The sequence below is a fragment of the Dermacentor silvarum genome, chromosome 4 (assembly GCF_013339745.2).
Source record: "Dermacentor silvarum isolate Dsil-2018 chromosome 4, BIME_Dsil_1.4, whole genome shotgun sequence".
In the NCBI taxonomy this organism is placed as follows: domain Eukaryota; kingdom Metazoa; phylum Arthropoda; class Arachnida; order Ixodida; family Ixodidae; genus Dermacentor; species Dermacentor silvarum.
In genome coordinates, this window is record NC_051157.2 from 30,039,489 (window position 1) to 30,055,445 (window position 15,957).

Below are 15,957 nucleotides of genomic sequence, written 5' to 3' on the forward strand. Positions count from 1 at the left end.
TCAGCGCGGCGGCCAAGGCACAGCGGCCACCGCAACGAAGCGCCGCCCCAGAATGGCTCCGACCATGCCCTCCAGCCACCCAGAGCACCACCACCCGCGGACAGCCTCCCAAGCTAAACCTGTGACAGTTCCCGAAAGCCTGAGGAGAAGAAGGGAAGACCGGCAGCACCACCCACAAAAATCAACGGAGCACCGTCCAAGGGAATCTCCCAAACCCCGCCCGAAAACGACAACGCTCAGTGGCAAGACAATAGATGGCAAGACGCGCGACCAGAGCGCAACAGTCAGTGCCGACCCCCCGAGGAGCTGGTTGCGCGCTGGACGGTCTTGACGACGACTACTTCCGACGACGACTATTCAATGATTTTCTGGCATCAGCGCGCATTCACAACCGCCAGAGCTATCTTCAGCAGCGTGGCCGAGAGTAAAGATGAAGACATGCACTTGGACTCGGGCGCTCGGACACCGGGCGCTAGGGGGCGAACAAGGGGAAGAGAAGGACGAAGCAGAATATAGAACAGCCGGCCCAGGAACGGGTGCTGTCTCTTTGTCTATCTCATTTACAATATATATAATTTATTGAGTACTGCTAGCCTCATTTGGGGGCCTTAAGCAGGAGTGGGTTACACTATTCGGTACAAATGTACCTCAAGAACACAAGGAGCACACATAAAAAACAAATGGAACTGGAGAAGTGCGAGGGGTGTGTCAAGTACGGCACAGAATGCAATAATAAAATTTCAGATGACATTGTTCATATGTGAACACGTGTGGGGACGCATTAGATGGAGCATTGCTCAACAGTTGGCATTGTGAAAAAAAAGGCAAAACATTTGGTTAGATGCGTTAGACATGTCAACGTGGTGCATAGTATCAAAAAAAAACATAACTGGAAAAACATCAAATAAAGAAAAGCACTCTTTCATGGAACGTTGCTAGACCATTGACGATAAGACACTATCATTTCACATTTTGAAGTGCGGCTGGGAAAGCGGCAACCGACGAGCTCTCGATTACTTCTCTGGGCAAACGATTGCAATCACGGATGGTACAGGGGAAGAAAGAATTCATGTAAGTGGTTGTTCTGCAAGAAATTTCGCCAACTTTTTTTGAGTGGAAAGAACGAGTGGGACGCTGTATAAGAGGTTTCTAGTACGTGCGTTTGTCGATTCCAAGGTTATCATGGTGTATCATGTAGAACGCCTTTAGTCTTGTTTGTAGGGATTCAAGATTTGCAGAAATTATTAGAGCAGTTGGCGATGTTTTGCTGCTGTACGAATTAAAATTAAACCTAGCTGCCTTTCGCTGAATATTTTCTAGTTTCCTAATAATTGTATTTGTGTGCGGATCCCATACTGCCGCAGCGTATTCGAGCGTTGGCCTTATATACGTTTTATAGGCCAAAAGTTTTACATCGCTCGATGCTTTGCGAAGTGTTCACCGTAATTAGACTAGTTGTCTCATGGCTTTCTGGTGCATGTAGGTGACGTGATCCTTCCAACGAAGATCAGATGTAATAACCACCCCTAGGTATTTGTAACTTGAAACTACAGACAGATTGTTACCACTGATACTATAAGTGAAAATGAGTGGATTCATCTTACGTGTAAGTGTCATTGCATTATTTGCATCTGCCACGAAGTTCACCACTTTGTAATCTGGGATAAGGATTTGTTAAGAGAAACCTGGCCGTCAGTACTGTGTATTTAGTTATATAGGATGCAATCTTCTGCATATAAACGCATTTTTACCGGCATTTCCTGAGCAATGTCATTGATGAAGATCAAAAAGAAGAGTGCCCCAAGAACAAAACCTTGGAGAATACTTGAATGAACGAAGGCAGAATCTGAACTGACATCGTCAATGGACGCTGATTGCTGCCTAAAATAAAAGTATGCTGCGATCCATGCAATGAGGGAATCGTACTTAAGTAGTTGTCTTAGGCTCAAAAGAAGTTTAGGATGCGATACACGGTCAAAAGCTTTCTCGAAGTCGAGGAATATGATATCAAACTGACCAGATTTATCCAACGCTGCGGCAAAGTTGTGAATGCGCTCTAGTAGTTGTTTTTCGTAGACACTCCTCGTCGGATACCATGCTGGCGACTATCGATTACTTTATTATCTTCAATAAAGTTGGAAATGTGTTTGAAAATCATGTGTTCTAATACTTTGGCACAAGTGCAGAGTAGAGAAATTGGCCTATAAGAGGTAACAATGGATGGATCACCTTTTTTGGGTATTGGGGTTATTCAGGCGCATTTCCAATCACTGGGATCTTCAGCGTGTGACAGTGATTTCCTAAATATTAAACCTAAGAATTTTGCGCAGCACTCAGCATATCGGTGTAGGAAAGCGTTAGAGATTCAGTCTATCCCAGATGACTTCTTGAAGTCTCGTTTAAGCAAAATTGATAGTATCCCCTCCTCACTGATAGTGTTGTCATCAATGGGTGGTACTTCTTCAAGCGTCAAAAAATGTGGAGCGATACCATCATCGTCAGTGAACACCGAGCAGAAGTAATTGTTAAGTGTATCAGCCGTTTCCTTCTTATCAGTTCTAGCCGTACCGTTAATTAGGGGGCTCGTGATAGAATTTTTTTTCTTTGGAGATAGGTGCCGCCAGAATTTTTCCGGGGATGTAGAAAGAAAACGTTTTAAAGACAGACTTTGACAATAGTCCTTTGCCCTCTCGATGTTGTGCTTTAGTCGAGTTCGCAGTTCAGATAAATTATCGGCACTATGAGCAGAGGAGCGTCCTCAGTGCTGCCTACTTGGCTTTTTTACGTTCCTTCCCAGTCCACCAATATCTTTTGTCATCCAAGGATTCGTAGTACGTCGCAGTCTCCCTTTCCAAAGGACAAAATTGTTCAGGCATTTCCAGACCGTTTCTTTGAAAAAACACCACAGGCTGTCGACAGACATGTTGCCTGAGTCATACTGCGACACAAAAGTAGAAAATAAACAATCTAATGTGTCTAGAATGTCGACATCGCTGGCTTGTGCAAACAAAGGAATTAGCCTCTCTTTTCTCTGTTTTTCAGGCACGCGACATTGACTGGGATTGTGAGCCAAGCTATTCTATGATCCGAGATTCCCTCAAAAAGATGCACTGTCGTGTTTCGCTTGAGCAGTGTATCATTAACGAGAAATAAATCTAAAACTGAGGCGCTGTTTCCATTGACGCGCGTTGACTGTTTTACGAGTTGGGTTAAAGCATGGAGGAGGACGATGTTAACGAGTGACTCAGCAGACGCGGAAAGTGCATCAGGGAACTCGTCTGCCCAGCTGACATCTGGAACGTTGAAATCTACGACTAATAATAAATTGTTCTTACTGCTTCTATGTACACACAGGAATTCATTAGGTTCTCAAAGAAAACACTGGGTGAAATGGGTGGGTGATAAAATGCCCCAACTAGAAGGTGGAAAATCCTTGACACAAATTTTACTATAACACATTCTACGTCTGCGATATCGGGTAACCTCGTCGCTGCCACAGATTCTCGAAACATAACTGCTACACCGCCGCCGCGGAAGCCCCCTATTTTTCCTGTAAATTCTATACCCGACTAGTGTTATTTCCGAGTCACTAATGTCGCAGTGCCGCCATGTTTCAGCGATAACTAATATATCAGGGTTATGAGTGATCACCATAGTATCAAGGTCCTCCGTTTTATTGACAATGCTGCGGGCATTTATGTTCCCACAACAAAGTGTTCTTTCCGTGCAACTTCCTTGACATTTTGGCTGTGCACTCGCTTTTCTATATTTATGGAGAGGGACGATTTTCATTTCGGCAGTGTTCCATTCAAACAATTCATTGTCAATTTTAACTTTATCGTGAAACAAGCTCACTTTTTTACCATTACGTTTCGCGTCAGCAGTGTTATCCCATAGGTGTCTCCTAAGCTGTGTGGATGCGGCTGAAAAACCTTCAGAATCGATGCACTGCTTCCTTTCAGCTTAAAGCAATTTTTGAGCACCTTAATTTTTTCGCGATGGCCGAACAATTTCAGTATCGTAGGCCGTGATCTATCCGATTTCTTTGTTCCTAATCCGTGAATTCTTTCGACAGATAGTACTTGCAAGCCCAGTTTGTTCCAGAATAGATCGTCAACCACGCTTTCTGCGAGAGAGTCAGGCGTTTCCCGAGTGTTTTCAGGAATAACAAACATGATGTCAAGGTGTTTATTGACTGGATTGAGAGGTCGAACTCGGTGCGGCAGTCAGAACCCCGCGAGCAGTCAGGACAAGCCCCGTGCGTAAAAGCGCTGGTGATGCGCCTGACTGACCGGCACTTCTTCGTCGTATTTCATACACCGGAGATGCACCTATATATATATATATATATATATATATATATATATATATATATGGCACTCTGTCAACATTGACAAACCCCCTTGCGTTTTTAGCGCAGATCCTGCTACTGGGAACGGCCATATCAGCCGAAGCCGAAGCATATATATATATATATATATAAATATATATATATATATATATATATATGGGACTCTGTCAACATCTTGACAAACCCCCGAGGGGCCCGATTAAAAATCGGGCCTCTCGGTCCCCTTTCTTCTCGTTCATATATATATATATATATATATATATATATGAACAAGAAGAAAGGGGACCGAGGGGCCCGATTTTTAATAATCATGTCATACGAGGCCAACAAACAGTGACACCAAGGACAACATAGGGGAAATTACTTGTACGTACTCATTGCATTAGAGACATTATAAGTTAATCGAAATGAAACTAGATGAAAAAACAACTGTCCGTGGGTGCAGAACGATCCCACGTCTTCGCATTACGCGTGCGATGCTCTTACCATTGATCTACCGCGGCGCTGCTTTCCCATCCACTTTCTGGGTTATTTATGTTTTACTACTAGAAACCAGTTGTTTCGGTTGTTTCAATGATTGACCAGTTGCCTTCCCCCAAAAATATCGCGTACTGTGGATGCCTACGGCAGAAAGGATGTTCCACATCCACCGCCAAGGTTTGCCGATGGTGGCACTGGTTAACACTCTCAGAGTTATTTGTAGTAGTTATTTCTACCGCTACGCAATCGCTGCGATGGCCTAGCTCCCTAGCCTAGTGGTGGGGCATCCGCCTCGTATGCGGGAGGCACCGAGTTCAAATTCTGGTGCCGCCGAGAACCCACCGGTTTTTCTAATGGGTAGTGATGTCCCGTGGCCTTGTGCTTGGCTGTCGTGGGGGCTCACATCTCGAAAGAGGGCCCAATAAAGATTTCAGGAGTAGTCTCTGGGCGCCTCTTGTCCAAACACAGACGGCGTTGTTGAGCAACCGCCGGGGCTGTGGGAGGCAAGTACTGCCGTTGGGTACCTACCGGTAAAATAAGTACAAGCGCCCCTCCCCCCCCCCGCCCAGCCTGGTGCTCGACCATTATGGGGCCTCAACGCTTGGAAAAGGGTATTTGTCCTCAACCCGAAGGTGTCCCCACCTCAATGGGTGCTTGGGGCGCCCCATGGGAAATGGCCGCCATGGGAGCGGTACAAATATCACAAAACCCCGACCTGGGTTTCGATGGGAATTCAGGGCGCAGGCTCCTTTCCCAAGCGTATCGACCCTGAAGGAAGATGAAAGCCAGGCCCGGGTACGCTTGTACCCATTTGAACCAGTGGGCGCCCGGCGGCGGTGGGAATCGAACCCACAACCTCCCGCAGCCGAGGCGGGCGTTCCACCACTAGGTCCGAATTGACGGCCTCGCCGTCAACTCAGACCAGTCAACATTACTGCCGCAGATCCAGGCGTTAATACGCCAGGAAGTAGCTCGGCAGCTCTCACTGGTACAGTTTGCTTAGCAACAGCCCCAGCCGCGACCGGCTCCCTACCTATGTCCCGCTGTTCGGCAGGCGATAGAAGCAGAAATTGCCGACGCTGTGCCAGGGTCCCATCAGTCGCATCCGGTTGCTGCTGCTCTCACGTACGGCAGCATCGTCGCACGGCCTCTCAGCCGCCGTGATTGCTTAGTGGCTATGGTGTTGGGCTGCTAAACAGGATGTGGCCGGATGGAATCGCGGCCACGGCGGCCGCATTTCGATGGGGGCGAAAGGCGAAAACGCCCATGTACTGAGATTTAGGTGCACGTTAAAGAATCCCAGGTGGTCCAAATTTCCCGGAGTCACCCACTACGACGTGCTTCATAATCAGATTGCGGTTTTGGCACTTAAAACCCCGTAATGAATTGTTCTTTAGCAGGGCCTCGCACGCACCCTGCTTTCACACTGCGTCAACCACTGCGGGCGCAGACTCATACCAGCGACCCTTGCGCCGGCCCTGTGGCCGCTAACCCTTGGCGTACTCCTGACGACCAACCAGTTTGCTTTGCCTGTGACCGCCCCGGCCATATCACTCGCTGCTGTCGCTGACGCATGCCGCTGGCCGTCTCATATGGCTATCAACCGACGACTTCCTATGCCGATCAGCCACCGCTCCGCTAAACTCAAGGATGACCTCCAAGTGCTCCTGATCGTCATGCCTCCTTCGACCGACGCTCTCCGTCACTACATCGGCTTTTACTCGACCCATTGCGTCGTCGTCCCATGCCTTCAGAAGAGGAAAACTAGACGCTGCAGTTCATGTGGCAAGATCTGCGTCGTCGTCAAATCGTCTATGTCCTCACATTTCTCCATCAAACGTCATTGCTGTTTCCGTCGAAGGAGTCTGAACTAGTCTGAACTCTTGCCCTTGTGGGCACTGGTACCGCCATTTTTGTTATAAATGAAAGACTCTGTAGCTCCATGCGGAAAGTGATGACGGCAGTTGCTGGCGTAGCCGTCCCTACCGCAACAGTGCAGCATGTTCAGCCGTTAGCAGCTTGTACGGCCCGAGTTGTAATTGAGGATATTTTGTTGATCATTGAGTTTATTGTGCTGCCATCCTACTCTCACGACATAATTTTTGGATGGGATTTCCTCTCACGACACAAAGCCATCATCCACTGTGAGCGGGCAGAAGTCGAACTTTCTGCTTTATGCGACTTCGATACGGACGATTCTCCCGACCATCACCCTAAATTAGTTGTCGCTGAGGAGACCGAGATTCCTCCGCACGCCACTGTTGTTTTACCAGTGTCCTGTGGAAGCATCTCTGACGCCACTGTTTTGTTCGCCCCTTCTGAGGCATTCATCGCAGAAAACACTGTACTGCTTTCCTTCGCGACCCATGCTTTCTCGGCTGGTTTGAGCCATATTTTTGTCTGCAAGCTTTTGTCTGTTCCGCTAACATTGCTCCATGGCCAATGGCTCACAAATGTCCAAGCCATTCAGTCTCTGCACATCGTCGACGTGCCAGATGCTACTTCTCGCGAAGACTTTACTGACTTGTGCGCTCTTTCTGCTTCCAACAAGTTTTGCGCCGACATCTTTAGCCCATCCATCGCTGACGGCCTTACACCAGATCATCGTTCAGAGCTTATCGCCGTGCTGTACCATTTTTGTTCTTCTTTCGACGCTATTCAGCGTTCTCATGGACGCTCGCCAACTGTCACGCACCACATCCACATCGGCTCCCATTCCCAACTGCGGCAACGACCATACAGTGTGTCCTTATGGAGCGTCGTGTGATTAGCGAGCACGGCGACGACATGCTTCACCGCCCCGTTGTTCAGCCCTCTCACAGTTCGTGGGCCTCACCGGCCGTTCTCGTTAAGAAGAAGGAAGGCTCTATTCGCTTCTGTGTTGACTTTCGTTGCCTAAATAAGATTACCCGCAAGGAAGTGTACTCTCTATACCGAGAATAGATGATGCCCTTAACTGTTTGCAGGGGTCGGAATTCTTCTCTTCATTCGACTTGCGCTCAGGGTATTGGCAGGTACTGATGGCCGACGCTGACAAGCCCAAGACTGCATTTCTTACCCCTGATGGACTGTACGAGTTCTACGTGAAGCCTTTCGGCCTCTGTAATGCCCCCGCAACGTTTGAGCGAATGATGGATACTGTTTTGCGTCGCTTGAAATGGCAGACATGTCTGTGTTACCTCGACGGTATTGTCCTCTTCACTCGCAATTTTATAACGCATCTTCACCACCTCAGGTGCGTTCTGACGAGCCTAACCAACGCTGGGATTCAAGTGAATCTCAAGAAATTCCACTTTGCCGTTTGAAAGTTAACCATTTTTGGCCACGTCGTGTCAAGCACTGCATACAACCCGATCCCGCGAAACTGGGTGCCATTGCTGACTTTCTAAGACTGACAAATCTCAAAGAACTTCGCAGTTTCGTCGGCTTATGTTCGTACTTTCGACGTTTTGTTCGCAACTTCCTGTCTATAAGAAACCCTCTGACACAGCATGTGGGTAGCTCCGGAGACTTGTCATCACATTCGCCAGAATGCGACGAGGCGTTTACTACTTTACGACGTCTTCTTGCTTCGCCGCCTATTCTGCGTCACTTCGATCCTGCAGCTCCGAGGGATGTACACACAGACGCCAGCAGAATAGGTATCGACGCCGTCCTAGCATAACGAAAACCCTGGCATCTTGAATACGTTGTTGCTTATGCCAGCGGTAGGCTAACCGAAGCAGAGACCAATATAGTGTAACTGAAAAAGAATGCTTAACCATCTGTTACAAAAGAGCGCTAAATCAAAGCGCGCGCCGCGTTTCACACAAGCAAGCGAAAGAAAAAAGTATGCCCCGCGGTAGCTTCGGCAGAGGGAGAGAGAGCGCATACGCCGCAGACCACTGACGCTTTCAATGGAGTCTGGAAGCTTCGACAACATACGCGAAGGTTAAGAGAGAGAGGGAGCTCGCCGAAACACCCTCTCACCTGGCAAGCAGAGAGAGAGAGGGAGGAGGACATTTAACGCCACCTAAAGGAAATTCTTTTGAGCTAGTCTAGGTGGCGTTGCGATAACCCGGCGTGCGCCAATGCATGAGTCACCACCCCTCCTAGAAGACGCCTCGGAGGCTGCGGTAGAAGATGCGAGAAATGCTCAGATGATTTTAAGGCTTTCTTCACGCTATGGGAGCCCAACTCCGTTAGAAAGTTCGAGAAATGCCGGCGAAGACAATAAAAGCGCCGTGCGGGAATCAGGAGGGGGATCAGACCGCGCCTGTGAAGAGATATGATGTGAACATTGTGGAAAAAGGGGATTCCCGATAAGCTAGCCGAGGAGTTCCTCTAGCGTCTGCATTTCTGGAAGAAGTTTCTTCGAGATTTGCCTCGAGCAACGCCGAGATCTTCCGGCTCAAGACCAGCACGGATGAATACGATTGCACACTTCGTGTTCCTGTTCCCTCTGTACTGTACGTGTAGGACTCATAGTGCTTGTCGTTAATTATTTTCCACTGTTTTGTTAACACCCATCTAAGTTGTGTTGTGTCTAGCCGAATTGTGTATGTGTGTATGTAACTGCCCTATTTGAAGAATATATCTTGTTGTGTTTTGACAACTCCGTGTTCTGACTTGGTCTTTGGACCACAACCGGCGTTCGCTGGCGCACCAGAAGGCACCTTATCCTTGAGTTCGTGGGTTTATTTTCGGAATCTGCTAAGTTGGCTTTCGAATTTGGTACGGCGTTAGCGCCTCGTTCCCGGGTGTGATATCACCGTATGTGCCCTTAGCAAGTGCCGTCTTTACTTGTACGACCACCCATTTGACGGCGTCACGGATCATCACGCCCTTTGTTGGCTATCAAATTTGAAAGACCCATGTGGCCGGCTTGCCCGATGGAAGAAGTCTTCGACTTCAAGATTTCGACATCAACGTCGTCTAGCGCTCTGGCCGCAAGTATTCGGATGCTGACGCTCTGTCGCGGTCTCCTCTGCCTGCCGACCTTAGTTGCCTGTCAACATTAACACCCGTCGTTTCGCCTCTCACCTGCTTTCCGACACGCCGATGCTGCCAGCCTCTCGCGCACCCCGCCGCCAAGCTGTTCACTTCGCCATTCGCGACGACCTTCTGCACCGACGCAACTACGAATCCGACGACCGCATATGTCTACTCGTCATACCGCGCAGCCTGCGGTCCACTATCTGCGCATACGTTCACGTTGACCCGTAGTGCGCCCACACCGGAGTCTTCAAAACATATGAACGACTTCGTCAGCGCTACTATACTGGTGAGGAATGTTTATGTACGACCGCAAATTCGTTCACTCGTGTACGGACTGCCAACGTCGGAAATTCCCGTCTTTTCGTTCAGCTAGAGCTGTGCAGCCCCTTCCCTGCCCCGCCCGCCCATTTAATCGTGTGGGAAATAATCCCTATGGTCCACTTCATACGACACCGGGCGATAACCGCTGGATAATCGTCGCCGTCGACCATCTTACGAGATATGCTGAAACTGCGGCACTCACTGCCGCCATGGCACGCGACGTCGCCTCCTTCCTGCTTCGTTGTTTCATCCTCCGTCACGGCCCACCTCATGAACTCCTAAGCGACAGAGGGTGCGCCTTTTTTTCTAGGGTTGTCGAATCTCTTCTGGCTCAGTGCCACGTTATCCATAGAACCACCACCATCTACCATCCCCAGACCAATGGGCTGACCGAACGTTTCAGCCGGACCCTGGGTGACATGCTGGCGATGTATGTCGCATATGACCACATAGATCGGGACCTTATCCTACCGTTTGTTACATTCGCCTACAACACTGCAACCCAGACTACCACTGGCTTTTCTCCCTACTTTTTGCTCTATGGCCGTCAACCATCCCACACCGTGGACACCGTACTGCCCTACCAACGCGATGTTTCTGAGTGTGTGTCCGTTTCGACAGCAGCACGTCGTGCCAAGGAGTGCCTCAAGTTAGCCCGACATTTCACCAGCGCGGAGTGCCAGCGCCAGAAATACTATAAATACATAAATAAATAAATAAATAAATAAATAAATAATAAATAAATGCATATTATATATATATATATATATATATATATATATATATATCGAAGAACGCCAACGCTATACTAATGCAAAAGAAGGCAGACGTTAAAGAATTGAAGAAGTATAGGCCCATGGGCTTGCTTTCAGTATTGTATACAATATTCACCAAGATAATTTTGAATAGAATCAAGGCAACACTTGGCTTCAGTCAGCCAAGAGAACAGGCTAGCTTAAGGTGGTGGTCGCACATGGCGGGACGAGCCCCCCGTTTTCAGTATTTTTGGAACAACCATGGCGGCTCTTCTACTTAGGATATAAAGTTGTCGTATATACCATAAAAAGTGCAATTCTTGTACATTCCAACTATATTAACATAAATAAATTCATTAATGTAATTTAGAAACAAATGTTCAAGAACAACCATGAGATACATGGTTTTTGCGAACTGTGTCTCAGTTGTGACATTATTTAGAGGAAACTACGGCATTTACTGCATTGCGGCTTGCTCTGTAGCTTTAGGACATATCTATTTCCTTAACCCAGCAAAATAATGTTGAAGTTTTACTTTTTGGATAACTTGCGTTTGAATTGCAACTTCCATTGTAAACAGCACACCAACTACAGCTCAAGGAAGTCAAATCGTGGATAAATTAGAGTCCAAGAAATTTCCATTTAGGACGCAAAATTTCATTCATGTACCTTTATTAGTTTTAAACCGTATCCTCGGAGCTTTAGTACCTTCCCGCAAAAATGGGCAAACGTAGGCACATAATTCAAAATGATGCTTAATTACGGTCGCATTACTAAGAAAACTAGTAAAGGTCGATGAATAAAAATTTGCGCCTTAAATGCTCATTCCTTGGTCTCTAATTTATCTAAAATTTAGCTTCCTTGTGCGTGTAGTTGCCGGGTTGTTCACAACAGAAGTTGCAATATTTTGGCGATCTTCAAAAGCAAACTATCCAAAAAGTAAAAAAAAAAGATCCACATTATTTTGCTGCGTCTAGGAAATAGATAAATATGTCCAAAAGCTACAGAGCAAGGCGCAATGCAGTAAATGAGGTAGTTTCTGCTAAATATGGTCACAACTGAGACACAGTTCGCAAGAACCATGTGGCTCATGCTTGTTCTTGAGCATTTATTTCTAAATCACATTAATCAATTTTTTATATTATATATAGTTGGAATCTACAAGAATTAGGCTTTCTTATTCATTATACGACAACTTTATATCCTAAGTAGAAGAGTGGCCACGGTGGCTCCAAAAGTATTGAAACCGGGGGCTCGTGCCGCCGGAGTGGGACCGCCACCTTAAGGAAGGGATATTCTACGATTGATCACATCCATGTCATCAACCAGGTATTCGAGAAATCTGTGGAGTACAATGAACCTCTGTATATGGCTTTCATAGATTATAGAAAGGCATTTGATTTAGTAGAGATAACAGCAGTCATAACCGCATTACGTAATCAAGGAGTACAGGAGGCATACGGGAATATCCTGGCAAATATCTACGAAGATTCCGCAGTTACCTTGGTTTTCCACAAGAAAAGCAGAAAGTTACCTATCAAGAAAGGGGTTAGGGAAGGAGACACAATCTCTCCAATGCTACTGACTGCAGGACTACAAGAAGTATTCAAGCTCTTAGACTGGGAAGGCTTAAGAATGAGAATCAATGGCGAATATCTCAACAACCTTCGGTTTGCAGATGGCATTGTCAAATTCAGTGACAATGTGGAACGAATTACAGCAAATGATTGAGGATCTTAACCGAGAAAGTGTAAGAGCGGGGTCGAAGGTTATTATGCAGAAGACAAAGATAATGTTCAATAGCATGGCAAGGAAACAAGAATTCAGGATCACCAGTCAGCCTCTAGAGTCTGTAAAGGAGTATGTTTTCTCGGTCAATTACTCACAGGAGACCCTGATCATGAAAATGAAATTTACAGAAGAAAAGAATTGGCTTGGAGGGCATACGGCAGGCATTGCCAAATCCTGAATAGAAGCTTACCACTGTCGTTGAAAAGAAACGTGTACAATCATTGCATTCTACCGATGCTAACATATGGAGCAGAGACTTGTAGGATAACAAAGAAGCTCGAGAACAAGTTAAGGACCGCACAAAGAGCCACGGAACGAAAAATGTTAGCCCTAACGTTAAGAGATAGGAAGAGAGTGGTGTGGATCATAGAGCAAAGGTGGATGGCCGATATTAGAATTGGCATTAAGAGAAAAAAAATTGAGCTTGACAGGCCATGTAATGCGTAGCATGGATAACCGGTGGCCCATTAGAATACCAGTATGGATACCAAGAGAAGGGAAGTGCAGTCGAGGACGGCAGAAAATTATGTGGGTGGATGAAGTTGGGAAATTTGCAGGCGCAAGTTGGAATCAGCTAGCGCCAGACAGGGGTAATATATATATTGTCACGTAAGTGACGGTGAGCTGCCTGGCACGCAGGCAGACAGAAAGACACACTGCGTCGGCGGTAAACGTAAAGAGAGTTTATTGGGCGAACTTCTGCTCTCAAGCAACCGAACGATTCGGTAACGGCGAAAACAGCAAGCGCGCCTCCGGCGTTCGTCGGACTAGCCAGCGCAAGCGGTGGTCCCGTATTTATACCTTTCGCGTCCAAGATCGTCAAGCGACGCCGCTCGTGTCGCTGCAAGCCGAAATAAACGCACGTGGCAATATATATAGTTGTGTGTGTGTGTGTTACATTTCGTAGGCACTCCCTAATCGTCTGCACATCATCACCATCACATCGAGATCTTCGTCTTCAACGCTTGTGGGGGCTCATCTTGAGAACTGCTAACCGCAGACGTCACGCTGATGCTGAGTGGTTAGAGTGTGGCACCACAATGCGCGAGGTCGCAGGGTAAGACATGACTTCGATTCCTGAACGAGCAATTCTTCGTTTTAGGGGCGAAGCTCCTTATAGCGGCACCAGTTCGTCCCCGTCGTAGTAGGTAGCCACGTCTAGTTTTATGAATTGCTCAATAGATGGCGTTGTGTGTCCGTATATGTATGTATACCCATATACATATTATGTATACGTATAGTATAACCGGAAGCCGACTTTCGCTTCCGTTTCCACTTCCGGTTCCGCTTCCGTTTCCACTTCCGGTTCCGCTTCCGGTTCCGGAAGCCAGCTTCCGGCTTCCGGCGTTTTATGAAAAAAAAATTCCGAAAGTTGTGTTTGTAGCGCGGAATCGAACCAGGGACCCCTCGCTTCCGAACGCGCGGCGCTAACCACTACGCCACGAAGCGCACATAGACACACGCACCGCGATGGCAATAAATACCCAACATTAACGAAAGGCCGCGTTTCTAGCGCGTTTCTAACGCGTTTGTGCTAGCGCGTTACGGCACGTGTAAGAAGCTGGTGTAAGACGCTGTGGCCTCTCCGCCTTACCTTCAACGCGTTTCGAACCCGCTGCCCAAGGCGGTGGCAAGTCAATTCCAAGTCGAGGAGCGTTTATGAATACGATGGGTATACTCTCTCAGCAGTCATGTGATGGCGTCGGCAAACGCGGTGCACGTTCCGGCATGTGTAAATGGCTGCGTAAGACGCTGTGGCCGCTCCCCCTACTAGAGAGTACTGCACGTTTCTAACGCGTTTGTGCTAGCGTCCCCTTAAGCGGGAGATCCGATGATTCCCTCCGGAGCTTCGCCCACTCATCATCATTCACCCCGTGGATATGCTGTGATTTTTTTATGGCTGCATGGCGAAGGTCAAACTGTGAGAGAAAGATAAAGACTTCATTGAATGTCATGAAAAGGCGGGTGGAATTGTAATCCGCCCGATTGGAGCACGAAGCCACCCAGTAAACCCAGACGGGCTTCTGCGACTATATGCTTTACAGTTGAGTAAAAGTTCTGAGAAAAAAGCCCGTATGGTCTCCCTTTATAGATTTGTGCTACATTCGAATGAATGATATTTTCCCTTTCATGACAATTCCTACACCTTGCAGTATATTCCTGCGCCCTGTCGCGGCCGCTTGAAACTTTTTGCTGTGATAGCAATTATATGGACACTCCAAGCGTATTTCTGCCGTCGTCGACGTCGTGATGTTACAGATAAAGTGCACGCACGATAACATCGTCACCGCGCGCCGTATGTACGAAGCAGCAGTACAGCAGTTCAATGCAGCAACAGCAGTAGCAGCTGCTGTTGCTGCTCCACTTAGTATAAACATAGTCCCTCAATACTTTTTATGGCCACGGAACTCCGCCGTCACGCTATGGTGGTCGCATCAATATGTCGCATATGATATGTCGCATCAAGCCGCCGCGCTGCGGCGCCACCGCAGCTGAGGGGCCACCTTTCTCCGTGTTAAGCGCGAGCGTCGTACGACGCGTGCGATCCGTCGTACGACGTGTCGGAGTCCGACTTGCCGCATACGACGATTCGAGACACATGGTACGAACAACGTGCGGTGCGTCCGCAGTGGGGGCCCCGTCGACAGCTGCCTATGGCTAGGAGTTGCCAGGCCTAGCTCACTGGGTCGTCGAATCCGAGACCGGTGTCGCTTGCGACACCACCGCTTGTAGCTCGCAATAAACATCCTACGTTGGTCAGCACAACGTGTACACAGTTATGTCGCGCTTAAATTGCAATGTATTTGGTTTTATCGGCTCGGACGGAAGCGAACGATAAAGCCAGGCGAGCTTGCGATCACTGGGAGACTGTATATAGGCCTAGCTCGCTGGCCGTCGGATCCGGGTTCGACAACCCTTGCGATCCGTCCGCAGCTAGTTATAAAGCGCCTGTAATCATCAACACAATCAACGTCTGAACATTTATGTCGCTCATAAGTGGCAATACAATTAGTTTTCGCGACGCCGTTGGTAGCGATGAGAAAACACGCCAGTCAGGCGAGCCGCTTCGCATAGACGACTGCTGCGGCGTCTGCGCTGACCGCATACGAATCGTATACTACGTCAACGATTTACTACTTCGCGCAACGTTCTATAACATGCACAATTTGGAGTTTACTTCATTATATAGGTTATTTCGTGTCAGAAACAAAGTGTACCCGAATTTTGTGACGCCGTCAGCGGCAAAGAGGCCAGCGTCTCGACCAGGGAAAAACAATTACC

General features: G+C 47.7%; 1 protein-coding gene across 3 annotated transcripts in view; it reads right to left on the reverse strand.

The window, feature by feature from the left end:
• LOC119449696 (sodium-dependent dopamine transporter) overlaps positions 1 to 15,957 on the reverse strand; it is a 145,400-nt gene that overhangs the window by 95,927 nt on the left and 33,516 nt on the right. The gene's annotated exons all lie outside the window — the stretch shown is intronic.